The sequence below is a fragment of the Xenopus tropicalis genome, chromosome 7, assembly GCF_000004195.4.
Source record: "Xenopus tropicalis strain Nigerian chromosome 7, UCB_Xtro_10.0, whole genome shotgun sequence".
Classification (NCBI taxonomy): domain Eukaryota; kingdom Metazoa; phylum Chordata; class Amphibia; order Anura; family Pipidae; genus Xenopus; species Xenopus tropicalis.
Genome location: NC_030683.2, coordinates 114,778,896 through 114,803,639, shown reverse-complemented (window position 1 = coordinate 114,803,639; position 24,744 = coordinate 114,778,896). Strand labels below are relative to the sequence as shown.

Genomic DNA, 24,744 nt, shown 5'->3' with positions numbered 1-24,744 from the left:
CCAGTCCCTTCCCAGAGGCTATTATCCCACTGCTACTATAGGCACCATCTCTCCCTACTATACCTGCTATCCCACAGCCCCAGTCCCTTCCCAGAGGCTATTATCCCACTGCTACTATAGGCACCATCTCTCCCTACTATACCTGCTATCCCACAGCCACAGTCCCTTCCCAGAGGCTATTATCCCACTGCTACTATAGGCACCATCTCTCCCTACTATACCTGCTATCCCACAGCCCCAGTCCCTTCCCAGAGGCTATTATCCCACTGCTACTATAGGCACCATCTCTCCCTACTATACCTGCTATCCCACAGCCCCAGTCCCTTCCCAGAGGCTATTATCCCACTGCTACTATAGGCACCATCTCTCCCTACTATTCCTGCTATCCCACAGCCCCAGTCCCTTCCCAGAGGCTATTATCCCCCCACTGCTACTATAGGCACCATCTCTCCCTACTATACCTGCTATCCCACAGCCCCAGTCCCTTCCCAGAGGCTATTATCCCACTGCTACTATAGGCACCATCTCTCCCTACTATTCCTGCTATCCCACAGCCCCAGTCCCTTCCCAGAGGCTATTATCCCCCCACTGCTACTATAGGCACCATCTCTCCCTACTATACCTGCTATCCCACAGCCCCAGTCCCTTCCCAGAGGCTATTATCCCCCCACTGCTACTATAGGCACCATCTCTCCCTACTATACCTGCTATCCCACAGCCCCAGTCCCTTCCCAGAGGCTATTATCCCCCCACTGCTACTATAGGCACCATCTCTCCCTACTATACCTGCTATCCCACAGCCACAGTCCCTTCCCAGAGGCTATTATCCTTACTGCTACTATAGGCACCATCAAATGCATACAGGTAATTTTCCCAAAGGCAATATATTATCTCTTATAAACCGCTATTTTCTGCATCTGCATAGTTTATTATTTCTTTTATGTCAATATATTTTGTCAGCTTCAATACCACTTCTCACCTGTTTGCCATCAGCTATTTTGTTTAATACAGCAGCTGAGAATAAAAATTGATGTAGGATATTGACAAAATGAAGCATCTTACAAAAATGACAACAAATATCGATCCTGATCAAGAGAGGTAGATAGGCATGTAATTCTAGCAAAACATAAGTAGAATTTCTCTGAAATCCAAATAAAGGGAATAGCTGTCCAGCCCCCCCATTCCAAGCCTCACTTAACTCTGACAATAGAGTGACTGAGCAAACTGCCCAAGTGCAACTGAGTTTCTGTGTTAACAAGAACAGTAAAAAACAAGAGACTGGCTCCCATGCTGAGTGAAAAGCAGATTATCCCCCATGCACTATGCATTTTCTGTATCAAATGCCCCAATATTACCAGAAACGAGAAGAGAATATTTTTATTAAAACACAATTTGCTTCAAAGATACATATGGATCTCTCATTATCTTTTTTTACCATTAAAATCCTAAGCCACTCTTGTTCCGCAGCAAGTCAGACTCACAGCCAATTAATTTTGTGACCTTTATATTACTATATAGTCCATGTTATTACTGTAAAATGGTAAACAATCTCTGTAAAGCTGGGCATGCCATATCAGTGCTATATATAGCATAATAATAATCCAAGTCGTAATAAATCCAGCACTAAGCAGGTCAACATGTCATCGGGAGAAAAGACGGTCTAGAATATGACCATTAAAAGAGGTGTTTTTACTGCCCTTGGAACAATGTGACTCAAGGGTGATATTAAGGAAAATGGATAAAGTGAATAAAGCATAGGCAATAATTGTTTATAACCCTCCAGTTTGTCTAACATACTTACAGGCTGGGGCTGCAAAAGACAGGGTCTTGGCACAAAGCTGAAGACTTTTACTCCAGGGGAATAATACAATACTATAATATTAATCATGTGTCCAAACTGGAACTTGCTAATTGTTGGCATTTCTTTCCCTGCCATGGTGCTTTCTGCAAATGCCCTCTCCACCCTAATCTAAATTTAACCTTAATGGCCTGACTAGTAAATAATAATTTCCCAGCTATAGCAATCCAATACAATGGGCAGAATTTCTTGACCACTCTTCTGCCATTTCACATGCTCAGTGCCCAAAGGTGGGTTGATTTTCTGGATAGTATTCTACTTTTCTCAAACCCCTATTTAGAGTTATGCATTCATATTACTCTAAAATGTATTTTTATTTTTGGGGTTTCTGCCCAAAAAGACTCATGGCATCAACAACCCTTCTTCTTACAAAGGTAACATCAGGCCTGAGGGGCTGCTGTAAAGGTGGCCATACACGTTAAGATCCGCTCGCTTGGTGAGGTCGCCAAGTGAGCAGATCTTCTCCCGATATCTCCACCTACAGGTTGGTGATATCGGGCGAATTCAGGCTAATTCGGCCGTTTGGCCCTGGGGCCAAGCAATCGGATTAGAACGACGGTAATAGGCACAGTCGGATACGGTCCCCGATCCGACTAAATTTTTTAACCTGCCCAATTGATATCTGCCCAATATCGAATACCGATATCGGCAGCTAGAATCGGCCCGTGTATGGCCACCTTAACATGACATAGTAGACAATATTTAATGGGCTGGTGGGGGGCTGCTTGGGCCTCTGTGTACTTGAAATACCAGGACCTAGTTGTATTCCCAGTCTAGGCTGGGGTAACATTGTACAGATTTAATATTATCAAGGTATAGGATTTTTTCTAACTGTATCTCTGTATATTTCAAATGTTTTTTTCGTTAAGCTGGTTGGTATATTATTGTTTAAGTTGTGCGAGGGCTTCACATTAAGGTGATAAGGATGCTTCATGTTACTGTGCTAGAAATAAAAGTCCATTATGCTGAATGTGAAATAATATGATATTTTCTTTTCTTTATATTCATTTTTCCGTTCAAGTTATGTTTCCATATAAGTTTTTATATTGTCAGTTTATACCAGCCACAACCTTGGCAACAGTCACATATGCATCTTCTTTCGTCCAGGTTCCCTACTGAAGATAAATTCCCCACTATTGGACAACCCAGTGGCCACTACTACCAGGTTCTTATTTTCAGGCTATCTGGTGTTGACATCCTCTCTCCTGCCTGGCCAAGAAACTCTACATGTAAGCAAAAATATTTTTTGCCGGGGGACTTGCCGGAGTCACCCATACCCAGGGTCGGACTGGGCCACTGGGACACCGGGAAAATACCTGATGGGCCCCAGCGGCCCAGACCCGACCCTATTGCCGCTTCCCCAGGCTGCCAATGTCCTCCCCTTACATGTTTCACATACGTGCGGGTAGCCCCGGTGGGCCCTGCACCCTCCAGTCCGACCCTGCCCAAACCCAATATTTACCAACTTGCTTCTCTTAATACAAAGGTGTTCCTATGGCTAACAGTGGCTTTGCTTATCAAACCAAGCCTTGTTCCCAATAAACATGACCAGGCAAGTTTAACCTTGGTATTAGACTTGGGTATGTTGGTGGCCGGTTTGGACAAGCAACCTGCTATCCTGACTGACTCCAAATGATCTGTCTAAAGTGAAACTTTCATCTACACACAATAAATCAGAGATCGCAAATAGGTGGCAATTTATATGTCTTTGGGGCCAAAGTACAAGGGTACTGGGGGGGGGGGTGCATGTCCCACTCAGTCCTTCCTGCCTCTCATTCCAATTCGAGTGCAGTTGCACCTATTTCCGCAGAGGGACCCTGGAGCCTCCGCCATCTCTAGACCAGGTGATATCTCCAGGGTTCCCTGAAAGGCCTGCGTCAATGGGCACAGTTCATTTGTGCCTAAAGCACAATGAACATCGGAAATAACATCAACCAGACCAACCACAATTGTGTCAGGAGCATTGCCCCCTGGCCTGAGAATGATGATGGAATTCTGGTGCATTTGGGGAAAAATGCAGATTTTAGAAACTGAACTTTGCCTGCTGCACTTATGTTATAAATGACCCCTTAAGCATCTATGGCAACCCCCACAGATACAAGCAAATATGCCAGTAAGGCCCCTACTAAATAACCCACATTTATACATTTTACTAAACATTTCCAGGAAACACAAAGTCATTTAAAAGCAGATCAGAATATCATTTCCCTTTTATTTTTATAGGACAGCCCCCATACCATTGTGTATTTTACAGCTGATTGCAGCCTTGATGTAAGGGATTTTCTCCACTTTCTTTTGCTGTTCAATTTGATATAATCTAAAGGAACAGAACAACCTTACAAATCAGCCAGTGAAAAGGGAGGCTTGGTAGCAAACAAGTTATAACAGTAAATATACTCTCGCAAGGTCAAAAGATAGGCTTTCTGTCAAGAAATCAATGCTGAGGAGTAGTGCATAAAAACCATTGCTTTCCGGGAGTTTACAACCCTTTTTTTCCCCCTCAGATCGTATCATTTAAACCAACACAGATCTGAAGTCATTATATAAAGCAACACAAAGGGAGGTTTAAGAAAGATTTACATCCCCGTGTGATAATGTTCCTTCATTCATTATAAATGGAATCAAGGTTGTTTGCCATTGCAGAATGAAATTTGTCGAGCGCAGAACGTCGGCTTGGGAGTACATTTACTAAAGAGCAAACGGGCACGTCTGAGTGGAACGGTGCCAATTTGCATGTTTAATTTACAAGAACGCCAATTGCCAAGTTTATTATAGGGGGAGAAAGCATGCTAAGTAAGCAATGGGTATTGAGAGCTGCAGCCCTCGGGGCTTCGTTTCCAATCCACTTGGTTTTCGTAGTAGGGAGAAATAAAACACAGGCCTAGGCAGTAAAGACTAGCTGGATATCTTGTGGTATAGCTGCTTTGTGCAGTGTCTTGTGAGCCACCAAGTGTGGCCCCTGAAATTCTAGTGCAGGGATCCCCAACCTTTTTGACTCGTGAGCAGGGTCGGACTGGGCCGCCGGGACACCGGGAAAAATCCCGGTGGGCCCCGGCCCTAGTGGGCCCCAGCGGCCCAGTCCGACCTTTGCCGGCGCTCCCCGCTACTGACTGTTCCTCCCCGACGCGTTCAATTTATACGCGCTCGGGGAGGACGTCAGGCGGGGGCCCTTCGGGGGGGTTAGGGGGGCCCTTGGGGGGGTTGGGGGACGTGGCTGGGGCACCTGCAGGGCCCCTGGGGCGGGAGCCCCGGTGGGCCCTGCACCCCCCAGTCCGACCCTGCTCGTGAGCCTCACTCAGATGTAAAAAGTGTTGGTGAGCCACACAAGCATGAGAAATGTTCTTTGGGGATTCCAAATAAGGCTATTTGGTAGCTCCATGGGGACTGCTGACCTACAGGAGGCTCTGTTTGGAGTAAAACTGTGTCTCAGTGCTTCCAAAACTTGTCTCCAAGCCAAAGATTAGCACCTACTTTGAGCAACAGCAAAGGGTTGTGAGCAACATGTTGCTTCTAAGCCACTGGTTGGGGATCACTATTCTAGCGGATCTAGAGCACAGGAACTAGACCCTTGCCTACTGATACCATGATGCTAGCAGCTTAATTCTACATGGTTGTGCCTGTGAGGCAGATTGTCATGTGATCAATAGTTAGTCCTCTAAGGACCCCAAAAGAGAGACAGGTCCCTAGAAATGGGTTGGGTTTCAGGTGGATCATTTCTGGGCTTCACTGGGAATGGCCAGACCAGATCTGAGGCATGGTCTATAGAATGTTGGCAAACCATATACAAGAAATGCTTTGCCAATGGCAAACCTGGCAGCGAAAGTTGACCACAAATCCAAAATGGACTGATATTCTTGTACCAAGTGAATTGGAAGGTAATGTCATTATGGTCACTATGCATGGGCACACCAGAATTAATGCCCTTCCTGCAAAAAATTCCTTGATATGTAAGTGCACTCCATACTTGCAGTCAATTACCATTCAAATTAATAGCTATGAATGCAGCTATAAATCGCTTAGGTGATTATCAGATTGCTAAATGTGCCATAGTTCATGGAGAAAGTTGCATTTCAATTCGGCACAAGGAGCAGAGCCCCAGTCCTGTTGCAGCCTGCACCTCCTGCCTCTCTCTAACTTATGTGCCTGAATGATGGGCAAGTTAGGGACCAGGAAGGGGGCAGGAGGGGGGTGTCAGTATGTGTAACCTGCCCCTCTTGGAGAGAGTGCTGCCATTCTGCAGCAGAAAAAATCAGGGTGCAAAGAGCAAAAAAAAGGCTGGTTGTGGCATCTTTTTCCACTTTGCACTCTGTGTTCTGCAACGTAAATGACTTAAGTTTTTACAAATAACTTTGGTACCAAATGGGAAATGTGCCACTGAAATGTACCTTTCTCAGTTAAATTAAGCCCTGCTCCTCCTTATACCCATGAAGCTCTAATAAGAAAGCTATAAATATCTCCTGTGCCTGGAGTCTTGCAGCTAATTACTCCGCTGTGCCAGCCGTGCTGCCGCTGAATGAATCAAAGCATAAGATAAATGCATGAAATGAATAACAGAACCTTCCAAAATGCTCACGTGCCACCAAACAGGGAAGCTTGCTAGGGCGGCTTGCCTTCTGTTAACTGTCTGCCATACCCACATCGGGAAAACTTGCTGGGATATTTCTGCCAGGGATTCCTACTCATTTTGGGCCCTGGATGCTTCACTTTGGTGGAGGGCAAATACCCGGCACCCGGCCTCCTCCTTCATCCTGCTAGAAGCTTACATGTATATTGAAGATATAAAAATGTATCATACACCTGCAGGGCACTTCACTACTGCCAAGGTCCCAGATTTGATCATTGGGAGCGGCACATTATAACGGTATTTAATGCACCTTTAAGCATGTACATGCATGCCCATTTGGCCATTTAACTTGATTAATAAATAGACTGATCATTGCCCAGTGTTTAGCTACAGACAGCAGCAGCCAAACTGGCCAATATAGGAACTAATTTTTTTCCACAGTTGCCCCAAAAAACTGGGTCAGTTGAGCAGCCCAAAATAATTTTAGATCAGTTGGTTTAGAGACCCCTTGGAAAGGCTACATATGATGTTCTGTGTTTGGGTGGCCTTCCAAACAGATCATTTTTCAGATCCATGTTCACACCAGAATGTTTCCAGTATGGGTATCAGACCCCTTATCCGGAAACCCATTATCCAGAATGTTCTGAATTACAGAAAGGCCATCTCCTATAGACTTCATTTTAGTCAAATAATTCACATTTTTTAAAATTATTTTCTTTTTCTCTGTAATAATAAATCAGTAAATTGTACTTGATCCCAACTAAGATATAATTAATCCTTATTGGGGGCAGAACAGCCCTATTGGGTTTATTTAATGGTTAAATGATTCCCTTTTCTCTGTAATAATAAAACAGTACCTGTACTTGATCCCAACTAAGATATAATTACCCCTTATTGGGGCAGAACAGCCCTATTGGGTTTATTTAATGGTTAAATGATTCCCTTTTCTCTGTAATAATAAAACAGTACCTGTACTTGATCCCAACTAAGATATAATTACCCCTTATTGGGGGCAGAACAGCCCTATTGGGTTTATTTAATGGTTAAATGATTCCCTTTTCTCTGTAATAATAAAACAGTACCTGTACTTGATCCCAACTAAGATATAATTACCCCTTATTGGGGGCAGAACAGCCCTATTGGGTTTATTTAATGGTTAAATTATTCCCTTTTCTCTGTAATAATAAAACAGTACTTTAGGTAGGAGATCCGAATTACGGAAAGACCCCTTATCTGGAATACCCCAGGTCTCGAGCATTCTGGATAATGGGTGCCATACCTGTACAAGCAAATATGGCTGGCAGTTTATCTCGCTGCACTATAGGCAAAGGATCTCCCCTATCCCCCCCAGAGTGTGCCCATCATTATTAAAAAAATGTAACCTGGGGGCTGAGGGGGCTGCCAGGGATTGTGCAACATATAGAAGGAAGAATGGGGGGTTGCCTAACATCATATCACCCCTAACCAGGCTTCATTCCCTTTCCCTTCTACTATAAGATAGGGGGTGATGTTTACTACTGAGCTAGTAATCTGTAGCAACCAATCAGCAGGTAATGTTTACAAGTCAGCTATTTGACAAAAAACATGTGGCCATACACACTAACCTACGGGTGGGCGATATCAGGCTAATTTAGGCTAATTCTGGCCAAACGATAGAATTAGAATGATGGGTATAGGCGCAGTCGGTTCAGGGACCGCATCAATGAGCCGATACGGCTATCCGACTAAACTTTTAAACCTGCCTGATCGATATCTGGCCAATTTCAGGCCAGATGTTGGTCGGGCAGGCCCGTCGTTATTGCCCATGCACGGGCCAATTAGCTGCGTGTATGGCCACCTTAAGGGTAATTAAACCTGGGCAAACTTTGCACCTTTTATTAAAACAAGAGCCGATCTAAATTTATCTCTTAGGATCTCCATTTGACATTTTAAATTACCTTAATTAATGCTCTCCATGTGTTTTGGGGCATAATTTCTCTATAAATCCCAATTTGGTGGTGCGTAACGAGACAGAATCCTTCGCCAGCGTTAAGGAGTTAAAAGACATCAACTTGAGCGCCAGGAAGATAAAGCACTTACACTAATTAATGGCATTGACCTCAGATATGAGCAATGTCGCTGGCTCATCTGAGCAGGGCTTCTCCCTTTGGTTGCTTTGCTTATCAAGAACTTAATTAATCGGGTCTTTACTAAAAGTGCCGGGAAAGCGAATGCTTGTTACATGAGTGCGTAACTCTGGCAGGAACAGTCACATAGAGGAATCATCACTCATCCTGATTTAGCCCATTTGCACTTCTGTATCACTGCCTTGCTTTTGCCTTCAGCTGATCATATTGGACCCCAGGTCAATTTGGGTATTTGGGTCGGGCACAAAAAAGACTTTTTATCACCAGACATGACACTTTGACTGTTGTTCTGAATAATAACCTACAGATACACTGTGCTCTGCCACTCTATGGCATCTATGGATCTATTTTAAAGGACAAGGAACGTCCGACTCACTAACCTATTAGGGGCAATTATTCTCCAAGTTTTTTTGTTTCAAGCTCAGTACAGACCCTGTGGAAAAGGTCATCTTTCTTTTCCCAGTCATCACTAGCACTGAGTTAAAGGGGAGCTCCATCCAAACGCAAGCGTTTTGGAAAGTAAACATATTTTCAAGCAACTTTGCAATATACATCAATTAAAAAATATGCAGCCTTTTCATTATATTTTATGTAATAATATGGTTTGGAACAGTTCCCTAAGCCCCGCCCCCTGTTCCCCTGCTGATCTGGCTGACTACTTTGTGACTCAAATAAAATGTAACAGTAGTCGCCTGTCCTCAGCCTGCCTTCAGCCTGCATCCTCCCAATCCCACAATTCCCTGCACACGTGATGTCAATAAGGAAAGGAACATCACAGTGCAATGCATTGTGGGTTATGTAGTTCCTGCATGCTGTCTGTAAGCTGTGGGGAAGTTGTTACAATTTGTAACATCAGTGTTTTAGTCCCTCCTCCCCTGCCAGGATTTCAAATGATGCTGAAAGAGAAGAACTGTTTTGCAGCTGGATTTCAGCATATAAAATGCTATTTATTCATACTTTTTGAAGGAACAGATTACAGGTACAGGTATATTAGGGGTTTCTGTGTTGTGTGGGCTCTTTAACAAATCTTGGTTTGGAAGTCAGAGTTTCCCTTTAAATTCACTCATGTGCAGTTGATTGAAAGGACTTTTTTCTGCTGGTTAAAGTGGATTTTGATTCTAATTGTGTTTAGTACATAAAGCAAGTTTATCCCTTTGCCTGACTGTGATTACATGTGAATGTGTTATTCTCCATTCCTTTAGCCACTAAATCCTGCTGCGTCACCCAGCCGTGTTTCCATGCCCTTTATCTCTGGGCCAGGTTTCACGTTGCCCTTCTCCTATCATTGACATTATACATGCATGTTATTCTTATTATCTCATACATTCCAGGAAAAGGCAAGGTTAATTTACCAAAAGCATTCATCTCTTCTGTGCCAGACAGCCTGGCCGTGACTAGTAGCGGGGGATTAGCAAACAATGCCTTCTTTAAAAATATTGAAATTAGAAGTAATCATTATTACCCTTTATTTATATAGCGGCAATATATTACCCTGAGCTTTAGACTGTTTATCATTGATCATCATCAGTCCTTGCTACCATTGAAGCTCTCAGTTTGCCTCCTCCATCGCACACCCACACTAGGCTCACATTCATCAGGATCAAGTCGTATTGGGTAATCCTAAATAGAAAACTGCCATTTTAGGTACTAAGAGCCACCCCCTGGGATCATAGGAGTCACAGTGCACACAAACAAACCAAGGCACACATACATGCTAGGCCCCATCAGCCAATGAATGGGCAGAGTTCTGCCTTTTACTCCCACACTACTTCCTGTTACAGTCAGAGCTGCATTACTTCCTGTCAGCTGATCTCTGAGGGAGCACACAGCCCATCACTAAATGGCGGCTCAATGGAAATGATGTAAAAGGGCAATAATTACTGATATATATACAGGTATAGGACCCGTTATTCAGAATGCTCAGGACCAAGGGTATTCCGGATGAGGGGTCTTTCTGTAATTTGGATCTCCATACCTTAAGTCTACTAAAGAATCAATAAAACATTAATTAAACCCTATGGGATTATTTTGCATCCAATAAGGATTAATTATATCTTAGTTGGGATCAATTACAGGTACTGTTTTATTATTACAGAGAAAAGGGAATCATTTAACCATTAAATAAACCCAATAGGGCTGTTCTGCCCCCAATAAGGGGTAATTATATCTTAGTTGGGATCAAGTACAGGTACTGTTTTATTATTACAGAGAAAAGGGAATCATTTAACCATTAAATAAACCCAATAGGGCTGTTCTGCCCCCAATAAGGGGTAATTATATCTTAGTTGGGATCAATTACAGGTACTGTTTTATTATTACAGAGAAAAGGGAATCATTTAACCATTAAATAAACCCAATAGGACTGTTCTGCCCCCAATAAGGGGTAATTATATCTTAGTTGGGATCAATTACAGGTACTGTTTTATTATTACAGAGAAAAGGGAATCATTTAACCATGAAATAAACCCAATAGGGCTGTTCTGCCCCCAATAAGGGGTAATTATATCTTAGTTGGGATCAAGTACAGGTACTGTTTTATTATTACAGAGAAAAGGGAATCATTTAACCATTAAATAAACCCAATAGGGCTGTTCTGCCCCCAATAAGGGGTAATTATATCTTAGTTGGGATCAAGTACAGGTACTGTTTTATTATTACAGAGAAAAGGGAATCATTTAACCATTAAATAAACCCAATAGGATTGTTCTGCCCCCAATAAGGGGTAATTATAACTTAGTTGGGATCAAGTACAGGTACTGTTTTATTACTACAGAGAAAAGGGGAATCATTTTTAAAATTCTGAATTATTTGATCAAAATGGAGTCTATGGAAGACGGGCTTTCCGTAATTCGGAGCTTTCTGGATAACGGGTTTCTAGATAAGGGGTCCAATACCTGTGTATATATTCCAGTTTGGTAAGATGTAAATTGTCTGTTAGTTATTTATATGTTCGGGGGATAAAGTTTTCCTTTAAGTTGCATATAGATTTGTAGAGGGGGAGGAAGTAAGAGAATGCTCCTTGGTGTCACTATTTTCCCAGCAATATTCCCCAATTACAGAAATACCTTACTTATGAGGTATGGGTCTATTAGCCATATTAACATATAGAGTAATTCATCTTGCAACTAGGTAATTGCAATGAGCCTAAAGGCATTTGGTTCATTTAAGGCTTGCTTGTCCCCACCTAACCCGTGCAGTTGGTTAATGGAGAGCAAATTCCTTTCATATAATTCTCAGCATAAGCAGTGTCAGTATATAGAAAGTATTATAGAGACTGTCAAGATAAAGAAATTAAGGGTACATGGGCCAATAAAAGCTGTTACAGGACTTCTCCATCTTGGATTCTGTCAGGGGTGCCAGTGACACTGCACATGCTCAGTGCACTCTGGGCAGCTATGGAGCAAGCAGAAAATAAGGTTGGCCTGTCATATAAGCTGATGCTACAGGGATGATTATTGAATTCTGGGGCTAACTGCACTAGTTTCAGAGCTGCCATGTACTAATAATCTGTATTATTTACTAACCAGTTTTATATTGTGACATTTATTTAAGCTCTGTGATTGTAAGCCCTTTTGGGCAGGGCTCTGTTCACCTCTTGTATTGGTTATTGATTGCTTTATATGTTACTCTGTATGTCCAATGTATGTAACCCACTTATTGTACAGCGCTGCGGGATATGTTGGCGCTTTATAAATAAATGTTAGTAATAATAAATAACAATAATTTATATTCTATATACACAGTATAGTGTGACATTTATATTCTATATATACAGTATATAGTGACATTTATACTCTATATATACAGTATATTGTGCCATTTATACTCTATATATACAGTATATTGTGCCATTTATACTCTATATATACAGTATATTGTGCCATTTATACTCTATATATACAGTATATTGTGCCATTTATACTCTATATATACAGTATATTGTGCCATATATACTCTATATATACAGTATATTGTGCCATTTATACTCTATATATACAGTATATTGTGCCATTTATACTCTATATATACAGTATATTGTGCCATTTATACTCTATATATACAGTATAGTGCGCCATTTATACTCTATATATACAGTATATTGTGCCATTTATACTCTATATATACAGTATAGTGCGCCATTTATACTCTATATATACAGTATAGTGCGCCATTTATACTCTATATATACAGTATAGTGCGCCATTTATACTCTATATATACAGTATATTGCTCCATTTATACTCTATATACACAGTATATTGTGCCATTTATACTCTATATATACAGTATATTGGGCCATTTATACTCTATATATACAGTATATTGGGCCATTTATACTCTATATATACAGTATAGTGTGCCATTTATACTCTATATATACAGTATATTGGGCCATTTATACTCTATATATACAGTATAGTGTGCCATTTATACTCTATATATACAGTATAGTGCGCCATTTATACTCTATATATACAGTATAGTGTGCCATTTATACTCTATATATACAGTATAGTGTGCCATTTATACTCTATATATACAGTATAGTGTGCCATTTATACTCTATAGATACAGTTTATAGTGAGTGGGCCCCTAAGTTCAGGTAAGTGACAGCAGCACAGAGTATGTGCAGGGAATCAGCAGAAAAGAAGATGGGGGGCTACTGGGGCATTTTTGGGGGCACAGACCTTCCCTGTTAAACATAATGTACCACTTTTCTAGCCTCTCTCTGTAGTAAGGCTGAAGTTCTCCTTTAAGGGGCAGACTTATCCAATGTTGAGTTGTTTTTCCCTGGTAAAATCGTTTCCCAACACCCTGAAACTTTTAGTGCCTTTTATCCAAAAGTGAAAGAAAAATAAACAATCTGACACATTTATCAAAGCATTTCCCCCATTGTTTATTCTACCCAGAGACCCCCATCCTCCAGCAGTTGGACACAATTTTACCACTCAATCAAAGGTGAAATGTTTCTTTTACGTTGGGAAATTAATCACAATGGAAGTGAATAAGTCATGTGACTCAATTCTGACGGCAGAAGAATGCGATGGTCAGTAGCAGAGTAGGGGTCATGAACGAGTGTAATCTGAAATTAGAGCTGAGATATAGAGAAGGAATTCAATAAGGCCTTGAATGCCGGTGTCAGGAGTCTGACCTGAATTTGAGAGGAAATTAGGAGGCAGTGCAGGGATTTCCAGGAATCCGGGGGGTGGGTTGAATTGCAGCACAAAGACAAATATATTGGAAAGTTTTAGTATTTGGATTATAATATAGGTATGGGATCCCTTATCCGGAAACCCCTTATCCAGAACGTTCTGAATTACGGAAAGGCCATCTCCCACAATCTCCATTATAAGCAAATAATTCTATTTTTTAAAAAATTATTTCCTTTTTCTCTGTAATAATAAAACAGTACCTATACTTGATCCCAACTAAGATATAATTACCCCTTATTGGGGGCAGAACAGCCCTATTGGGTTTATTTCATGGTTAAATGATTCCCTTTTCTCTGTAATAATGAAACAGTACCTGTACTTGATCCCAACTAAGATATAATTACCCCTTATTGGGGGTAGAACAGCCCTATTGGGTTTATTTCATGGTTAAATGATTCCCTTTTCTCTGTAATAATAAAACAGTACCTGTACTTGATCCCAACTAAGATATAATTACCCCTTATTGGGGGCAGAACAGTCCTATTGGGTTTATTTCATGGTTAAATGATGCCCTTTTCTCTGTAATAATAAAACAGTACCTGTACTTGATCCCAACTAAGATATAATTACCCCTTATTGGGGGCAGAACAGTCCTATTGGGTTTATTTCATGGTTAAATGATTCCCTTTTCTCTGTAATAATAAAACAGTACCCGTACTTGATCCCAACTAAGATATAATTACCCCTTATTGGGGGCAGAACAGCCCTATTGGGTTTATTTCATGGTTAAATGATTCCCTTTTCTCTGTAATAATAAAACAGTACCTGTACTTGATCCCAACTAAGATATAATTACCCCTTATTTGAGGCAAAACAAGCCTATTGGGTTTATTCAGTATTTAAATGATTTTTAGCAGACTTAAATTATGGAGATCCAAATTACGGAAAGATCCCTAATCTGGAAAGCCTCAGGTCCTGAGCATTTTGGATAACAGGCCCCATACCTGTAATACTGTCACACCTTGTGCTTTATTATATAGAGCCTTTGATCTAAAATACTGACTTTGATCTTCAGCTAAGGAGCGAGGAAAACAACTTCATTATAGCAACTTCTTTGTGTACTTTCCATTTGGATTCATGTACCAGTTGCTTGAGAATTGGGTGTTTCTCATTATGACACCGTGTGAGTGCTTTGCCTCCGTGTGTGTGGCAGTGTGGGTGCTGGGTGGGTGCTGGTACATGAATATAAATTTAGACTAAAGCAGGCTGAACTTGAAGTCAAAATAGGTCCTTTCATTTCAAGTACACAGAGACCCAAACACCCCCCACCAGCCCAATAAATAGTGACTGTCTATGGCATCTTACAGCAGCCCCTCTGGCATTTGCCAGAATCCCTAGGTTGCCAGTCCAGCCCTGTACTAAAGCTGCCCATATACATTATCATCCACGCATTTGGTGGGGTCTGATAAAATGTACCAATTTCATTCAATAGGGGTGCCTGTTAGTCATTGTGAGGTGATGGGTATAGTAAGGCCACGTGGTATTAGGAGCAGATCATGTAACTGAGTGATATTGTCTACAATCAATAGTCATAGGAAGGGACTATAAATATCGGGAAGAGTGTATAGCAATGCAATGTGGTGTCAGTAAAGGTGGCCATACACGCTAAGATCCGCTCGATTGGCGAGTTCGCCAAGCAAGCGGATCTTCTCCCGATATTGCCCCACCTACGGGTGGGCGATATGGGGTTAATTCAGTCGTTTGACCCTGGGGCCAAACATTCGAATTAGAACGACAGGTATAGGCGTCTGTTGGTTCGGGGACCACATCAATGAGCCGATGTGGTCCTCGGTCCAACTGATTTTCAAACCTGGCCGATTTCAGGCAAGATGTCGGTCGGGCAGGCCTGTCGTTAGTGCCCATACACGGGCCGATAAGCTGCCGAATCAGTCTAAAGGACCGATATCTGCAGCTATGGGCACCTTAACAGTGAATATCCAGCTTGTAACCTGCAGTCCCAGAATCAGCTGTTAGAGGTTGCTGGGAACTGTAGTTTTATAACCACATGTTGAATGACAGATTAAGGTAACTTTGTCAAGGGTGACAGATTAAGTGCCACCCCGCTCTTACCAATGTTGATGTTGAAACATTTCTGCAAAAAGTTGCTTTAATAGTTCATTTTCCAACCTTTCCTAATTGATTTTCCCTCGGTGGCAAAGGAATGCCCCAAGCCCAGAACAACTGCTTCCCCCAATGCCTTTGGGTCACAAGCTCTGGGCTGCGCAGCTACAAAGGAGACCCAAGCAATTCTGGTCTCACGTTAATCAGGAATGGAGCCCAGAGAGCAAATTCCTGTGTGTTTGTGCCACAGTGTCTATCTGCCCCTTAATCCCTGCTACAAACAACCCATACATTGCCCTTCTAATCCCCAACATTGTATAGTGTGCTTACTGTGAATGCTGTTCTCTTCCCTACGCCCGCCTCGTGCCGCCAGGAGCTCTGCTATCAAGTGTTTGGGTGCAAAGCAGACAAAGTATAAATCCCCCACCTCCTCCCTGCTGCCAGCCCATAACAACTTCATAGAGAAAGCCTTACCCCTCCCAGACAGAGAGAGGTGAGTGGAGAAGGGGCTGATGGGAGAAGTTTCAGTAAGAATTCATTAGTCTCACATCAGCACCCTCCTCCTCCTCCTCCACATGCTTTGTTGGCCATGTGTGTCAAACTTGAAGCAGTCCATCTGTTGTGAACTACATTACCCATCGTCCCACAGCAGCCTTTTGTATTATAGCAAAGGACACAAACCACGTGGGCTGTGCCTCCTTTACAATCAGACACCCGTGGGCTTATTTATCAGTTTTTGAGTTTGTGAATTCAAGTTTGTTTTTCTACATTGAATAAACTCACATATGGAATGCTCACTTATTTAATAATAAGGAAAAAGCATTCAAATAAAAAACTTTGAGTTTAAAAATATAAAACTCCCATTCTATAGAAACTCACAAGCTTTTAGGCATTTTTTTACTTTTGAGTTTTTAAGCTTTTTACACCTAATAAATACCATTCGAGTTTTTAAACTACAGACAGTTGGGAATCGGATCAGCTATTATTCTGGCTTCTGCTTTAAACCCAGTGGGTGAGCTTTAGCCTATAGGATAAACCCATGTAAATGGGATTTTTTTTAGGAGTTTGTTTGGAATTCACTCCCAGAATTCCTTTTGTTTATTTGTATCTGTATGAGGCAGTCTCCTCAACCCTAATGATTTGTTTGTAAACATAATTCAAACATTGATCAATCCACCCCCCCTAAAGATTCCAAATTGCACAATGTTGTCTTGGCGGCATAGGCAGAGGGTAATTCCTGTGTTTGTGGGAGCTAATTAAGGACATTTTTTTGCATGCATTCCAGTATCCTAGGGTTATTTCTATGTGTAATGTCCAAAAACACATTCATTGTTTCTCTCTGTTCAGGTCCTTTCCTATTTATTATTCAGTCTGTCACTCAACCCACTGCCTGGTTGCTTGGGTAAACCACACTCTAGCAACCAGATAACTGCTAAATGATTAAAAACATACATACGCACAAAAAAGAATAAATTCAGACTAGCTGCTGTCTCAGAAAATCGCTGCCTGTTTCATATTAAATGGTAATTTAAAGGCAAACTACAACTACAAAGCAAGAGATAAAAGCACTGTGAAGATGCAGCACTTTTTTTACTGAGAATACAAGGTTGGAGGTCGTCTCCAGTGTTGTAGGGCAGCTCTGTATCAGGAATGATTTAAGGTTATCCGCCCCTGGGTAATTGGGGGGGGGGGGTAGGATGACTAGTCCAGCAGACATGTCTCTCCATGTGCTGTAATTGCACCCAGTAAGGAAAACTGCTCATCAACCTACAGCCCTGGTGCAATTATGTCCCAAGTAGTGTGTAGTGATGTGATTCAGCAGCTTCATGTACTTCTGCATCAGGATAAATGTGATCTCACTCCCATAACAGCAGCAGCGCAGTCAGACGGGAATCGTCACCGGAATACTTCAATCTGATGATGAGGCTTTTTGTAGCTGGCAATCCCCTTTATCAGGACAGCAATCCGCCAACATGGAGCACTGAGGTCATTAAACCTCCATAAGTAATACCAGCAGCAATTCATGTCACGTTCAGCTACAGAACAGAGGGAGAAATCATGGATTCACCAGGGGGACCTACAGGGGCCACATAGGAAAGATACAGTGTTTATACACACATGGGAAATATAAAAAAGTGGAATAAATGTGCTACTTTTCTTAAGGGGCATTTCACAAGGAACCTGTGGGTTGTAGATAGGACTTGTGGGTATGGGTGGGGTTGGCAGGTTGTTTTTTTAGGTCTCATATATAGCAAGTTTTGCTCCTCTAAATCTTTCTCCCCCCCAGTTTTTGTGTCCGCCCACTGCGGATGACATCGCTTCCTGTTTGCGGCAACAGCACTTCCAGTTTAATGGTGGTCAGTGGGTAAGGTAGTCGTGGGCCAAGTCAGGTAGTGGATAAAATGAGGGTTGCAAGGTGCTGGTCTGGGTTTCAAAAATTTCACCCACACAGGGGCCCTTGCAGTGTAAGGGCGAACACACAAGGGGAGATTAATCGCGGCGACTTTTTGAAAAGTCGCAACGATTAGTCAACAAGACTGAGTTGTGGCGGCTAATCACCCTGTGTGTTTTCACCCTTAAGAAGACTAAAGTCCCCAACTTCCCCAGCTGTTACTAAACTGCATCTCCCTGAGGGTGCTTTTCTACTATTATAATCCTTTATATAGCGCTGACATATTCTGCAACATCAGTCCCTGCTTCAGCAGAGCTTACAATCTAAGGTCCCTATCCCATTCCCATCAGTCCCTGCTTCAGCAGAGCTTACAATCTAAGGTCCCTATCACATTCCCATTAGTCCCTGCCCCAGTGAGCTTACAATCTAAGGTCCCTATCCCATTCCCATTAGTCCCTGCCCCAGTGGAGCTTACAATCTAAGGTCCCTATCACATTCCCATCAGTCCCTGCTTCAGCAGAGCTTACAATCTAAGGTCCCTATCCCATTCTCATCAGTCCCTGCCCCAGTGGAGCTTACAATCTAAGGTCCCTATCACATTCCCATTAGTCCCTGCCCCAGTGGAGCTTACAATCTAAGGTCCCTATCCCATTCCCATTAGTCCCTGCCCCAGTGGAGCTTACAATCTAAGGTCCCTATCACATTCCCATCAGTCCCTGCTTCAGCAGAGCTTACAATCTAAGGTCCCTATCACATTCCCATTAGTCCCTGCCCCAGTGGAGCTTACAATCTAAGGTCCCTATCCCATTCCCATCAGTCCCTGCCCCAGTGAGCTTACAATCTAAGGTCCCTATCCTATTCCCATCAGCCCCTGCCCCAGTGAGCTTACAATCTAAGGTCCCTATCACATTCCCATCAGTCCCTGCCCCAGTGGAGCTTACAATCTAAGGTCCCTATCCCATTCCCATCAGTCCCTGCCCCAGTGAGCTTACAATCTAAGGTCCCTATCCTATTCCCATCAGCCCCTGCCCCAGTGAGCTTACAATCTAAGGTCCCTATCACATTCCCATCAGTCCCTGCCCCAATGGAGCTTACAATCTAAGGTCCCTATCCCATTCCCATCAGTCCCTGTCTCAGCAGAGCTTACAATCTAAGGTCCCTATCACATTCCCATCAGTCCCTGTCTCAGCAGAGCTTACAATCTAAGGTCCCTATCCCATTCCCATCAGTCCCTGTCTCAGCAGAGCTTACAATCTAAGGTCCCTATCACATTCCCATCAGTCCCTGCCTCAGCAGAGCTTACAATCTAAGGTCCCTATCCCATTCCCATCAGTCCCTGTCTCAGCAGAGCTTACAATCTAAGGTCCCTATCCCATTCCCATCAGTCCCTGTCTCAGCAGAGCTTACAATCTAAGGTCCCTATCACATTCCCATCAGTCCCTGCCTCAGCAGAGCTTACAATCTAAGGTCCCTATCCCATTCCCATCAGTCCCTGCCCCAGTGAGCTTACAATCTAAGGTCCCTATCCCATTCCCATCAGTCCCTGCCCCAGTGGAGCTTACAATCTAAGGTCCCTATCACATTCCCATCAGTCCCTGCCTCAGCAGAGCTTACAATCTAAGGTCCCTATCCCATTCCCATCAGTCCCTGCCCCAGTGAGCTTACAATCTAAGGCCCCTATCACATTCCCATCAGTCCCTGCCCCAGTGGAGCTTACAATCTAAGGTCCCTATCACATTCCCATCAGTCCCTGCTCCAGTGGAGCTTACAATCTAAGGCCCCTATCACATTCCCATCAGTCCCTACCCCAGTGGAGCTTACAATCTAAGGTCCCTATCACATTCCCATCAGTCCCTGCCCCAGTGAGCTTACAATCTAAGGTCCCTATCCCATTCCCATCAGTCCCTGCCCCAGTGGAGCTTAAAATCTAAGGCCCCTATCACATTCCTATCAGTCCCTGCCCCAGTGGAGCTTAAAATCTAAGGCCCCTATCCCATTCCCATCAGTCCCTGCCCCAGTGAGCTTACAATCTAAGGTCCCTATCCCATTCCCATCAGTCCCTGCCCCAGTGAGCTTACAATCTAAGGTCCCTATCCCATTCCCATCAGTCCCTGCCTCAGCAGAGCTTACAATCTAAGGTCCCTATCGCACACACACCCCCACACAAGGCCACAATCTCCTCTTGTTTCTATCCCTCTGAATCTGATTCCAACCTTATTTCCGCCATCATTCTCTGTAATAATGAGGATAATTATTGTTGCTGTTCATGTTGTGGGATATTCCCTCCGTTCATTACCACGGAAGACGTTAATCTGCATACGCAATATGTCGTGCTGTGTATTGTGACTGCCAGTCAGCGAAACATATGTTTGTTTGTTTGTAAACAATGCTCAGCAGCTGCAATGGAGGTTCTACTTTTAGTGAGTTTTAACTGAGAACTGGGGCCGGTGGCGAAATCGTACCCCCCCCGGCGCATATATTCGTGAGGAGGGCGTCCGACTCCTGTTCAGCTCCATTCCCTTAAATCCTAAAGGCCCTGTTTTGCTCCGAGCATGATCCCTGGTGAAACAAAATTATAGGAAATATTATTTATGGAGTGAATCCATAATAATTTCAAGTGCCCCAGTAGTAGCTGCACTCAGCCATATTCTGTAGCCCTCCCTCCTTTGTGTTCAGTGGATAATGCATATTCACAACCAGACCCGCAAATCCCTAGAAATATAAGGCATTTTAAAGGGCAAGTAAAGTAAAAAATTGACTGGGGGGGGGTGCCAATATTAGGCCTCCTAACATGGGTCTCCCCCGCCACGTAAAAATAATCGCTAACCCTAACACATTGGCACCTACTAGTGAAGTTGTCCACTTTACTTGTCCTTTAAATAAAGATATAATCCTTGCAAAACATGGTGGGGCATTAAGCTGCAATATTGAACTGAATTTACTTAAAGGGGACCTGTCACCCTAAAAAAGAATTCCAAATCCTTTTCTATCATGTTAGTTGAGCAAAATGAACTTTACTTACACTATATAAACTATTTAATTTTTTTTCCCTTCAGTCCTGGAATTTACAATCACAGCCAGTAGGCCGGCGCCATTTTGTAAACAGTGTTATCAAGGCAAAGCTTTGTATCACCCCAAAATCATATGCATTTGCCATCTAGGAATGGAATGTGAAAGTAATTATAATTAAAAATCTAAGCTGACAATCATATATTGCCTGCCCCGCCTCTATGCCTGCGGCATAGAGGCGGGGCAGGCAATATATGATTGACAGCTCAGATTTTTAAATACATTTATAACAGATATGGATGATTTAATTAAAAAAAGAATTTGGGTTTCATGTTTAATTTGTAAAGGACTTTTATTATACAGCTTTTTATGTGGGGGGTCCCCTTTAAGGTCAAGTTTTATTTTCCCCTAATTCAAGTAAAAAATTGTGAATCTTTTGTTTCCCTTTATAAGGAGTCAAGTTGGAAATATTATGTATTTTTTCCCCAACGCAATTATTAATTTATTTTTTATAAACACACGGCAGAACTAGTAAAATGAAGATTACTTTACATTTAGGCCATTTGCTGGTGTACTGGCCCTTTAAATGAATGTTGAGTACCCATACCAGCAGAAGTCACCCCTCAAATAGTGTGTGGAAGTTAAGATATTAAAGGAAACAGGGGCACTATACCCATAGGTTGATGGTTTAGGGGGCTCTGATGGAGAACATGGGTGGTCAAAATGGCCCAACTGTACCTGCTTCTAATGGTATTTAGCATTATTTTAGCATTGCCCAGAGCTGTGTCTGCACTACCCCAATAACATGAGTTAAGGTCCTTGCTATTAAATGACATTAGAACTAATGACAAGCAGGGAAGGGCAGTTTGTCCACCACTGACCACCATTGTTTTCCGCTGGATGGAAACAGCCCACCAAATACCCCATGTGCCATTAGCCTTTCTATTTGTGGTGGGCAATACTGGAATATCTTTATGGTATCTCTCTGAACCTGATCCTAGGGATTGTTCCTGATGAATACAGGCAAACCTACAGTGGCCTAGTTTAATGGTATCTCTTGGGATATACTATTAGAAAACCTAGGAGATGTTCCAGCTTCCAGCTGGTAATGTGCACAGAAAAATGAATTGATGCCCCCAGAAATGCTATGCCATGTAATGTGGGAGCATGTATAATAACGGCTAACATGGACCAATGGTCATACATAGACCAATAAAAGCTACCGAAATGGCCGCTCCAGGCTGAGTTGGCAGCTTGTCGTCATTATTGGGGTCCTTGGAAGGCCCTGCATGGAGCTGTGATCCCCAAGCAGTGGCTCCTGAGCAACAACAAAATAACTGACTTTGGCCCAAGTCAGGAATTAAAAAATAACTCCCTTGTTTGGAGGCACTGAGAGCAACATCCAAGGGGTTGGGGGGCAACATGTATATATATATATATATATATAAAAAGATATATTGGGTCTAAAGGTCCCCCTACATGGGCCGATTCTAATCGGCCCGTGTATGGGAACTACCGACGGGCCTGCCCGACTGATATCTGGCCTGAAATCGGTCAGATCTCGAACGGGCAGGTTAGAAGATCTAGTCGAATTGCGGACCACATTGGCTCGTTGATGCAGTCCCCGGAGTGAATTTTCCTGGATTCTCCCGATATCCCCCACCCGTAGGTGGGGATATTGGGAGAAGATCCGCCCGCTTGGCAACATCGCCAAGCGAGCGGATCGGCCCGTGTATGGCCACCTTAACTGTCAATCAAAATCTGACTCCAACGTCTGCATGAAGACAGAATGAAGAGAAAAAGATGCTGCGAGTAACTTGAATATTTCAGAAATGGCACAGAATTTGCACTTGATTATATTTAGAAAGTGTCTTATATAAGTTAGATGAAGCTTATATTAAATGTTCATTTAAAAAAAAAAAATAATTGCATAATTGTTCATTTTAAAAATAATTGCAAAACAGACCAGCATAGCTTCTACAGAAAGTGGAGTAAATATAGCAGAAAAAGAATAAATATACATTCTTAGCATGTCTATTGGACATATCCATAGGTTTGGTGCCTTAAGCTGGCCATACACGCACCGATAATATTGTATGAAACCTCGTTTCGTACGATATTCGGTGCGTGTATGGCAAGTCGGCGAGTCGACCGATATCGCAGGAGGCTGCTGATATCGGTCGACTCGCCGATTGGGTGGGTTAAAAGATTTTAATCGGGCGCCATAGAAAGTGCCTGAGCAAAATCTGCCTTCAGAGCTAAAACGGCAGAAGGAGGTAGAAATCCTATTGTTTCTACCTCCTTATCTGCCGTTTCAGCCCTGAACGTTAGTGGCCGATTGGAACAATCTTTCGTGTGTCCGCCCCCTTTAGCCCCGCCTTACAACACCCACCACCCAAGACTCCAATAGGGGCGTTTTTAGCCAGATAAACCCTCTATTTGTATACATTTTCTGAGAACTTTGTGCATGATACATTGGGCCTTGTTTATTAAATGGGTTCACCTTTAAGTTAACTTTTAGCTGTGCTTCCTAGCAACTTTGCAATTGGTCTTCATTATTTATTCTGTATAGTTTTTGCATTATTCACCTTCCTTCTGCTTTCAAATGGAGTCACTGACCCAGCAGCCAACAACTATTGCTCTGTGAATTTACAATTTTACTATAATTGTTACTTTTTATCCCTTATCTGTCTATTCAGTCCCTTGCCCATTCATATTCCTGTGTCTCATTCAAATGACAAACTGATTGCTATGGTAAACAAGACCCTAGCAACCAGATAACTGCTAAAAATCCACACTAGAAAACCGCTGTCTAAAAATCTAAAAAACTGAAAATACACAAAAATTAAAAAAAATTATAACCAACTGAAAAAATTGTCTCAGAATATCAATTTCTATGTCATGATAAAAGTTAATATAAAGGTGGACAACCCCTTTCAGAGCTGCAGCAGAAATGTCTATGGGGGTTATGTAATAAAAGACACTGGCCCAGGAGCAGTAACCCATAGCAACCAGCACTTAGCAGGTAGAATTTACTAGTCACCTGTTTAAAAGCAAACACCTTATTGGTTGCTATTGGTTACTGCTCCTGGGCAAACTTAGGGCCTTTTATTACATATGGCGGTTTATGTTTAAATTCTACTCCTCTACTGAGACACAGTGGGAAGAGAAGGGCACGGTGGCAATCGCAGCATCTCAACCTGTGCCCAACCTGTGGGTGCAGCTCCCAGAACCCACCAAAGGCTGAGATTTAGTTCAATAACAATTGTAGGGCCATAGGTTGGAAGCAGTTTTGCCCCAGGATCCATCATCTATAAAGACAGCCTTAAAATAAAGACACTTGCAGAACTGAATTTGTGCTTATAAAGCAGTGTATGACATATACAGGTATCAAACCCCTTATGCGGAAACCCATTATCCAGTTCTGAATTACGGAAAGGCAATCTCCTATAGACTCCATTTTAACCAAATAATTAATTTTTAAAAATGGTTTCCTTTTTGTCTGTAATAATAAAACAGTA

The 24,744-nt window shown here is 42.5% G+C and overlaps 1 protein-coding gene across 1 annotated transcript in view; it reads right to left on the bottom strand.

The window, feature by feature from the left end:
• gprc5cl2 (G protein-coupled receptor class C group 5 member C like 2) overlaps positions 1-16,254 on the bottom strand; it is a 28,598-nt gene extending 12,344 nt beyond the window's left edge. The window contains exon 1 of the mRNA XM_004916326.3: positions 16,153-16,254. The gene's annotated coding sequence lies outside the window, so the exon portion shown is untranslated. The remainder of the gene's footprint in view (positions 1-16,152) is intronic.
• Positions 16,255-24,744: the final 8,490 nt, after the last annotated feature.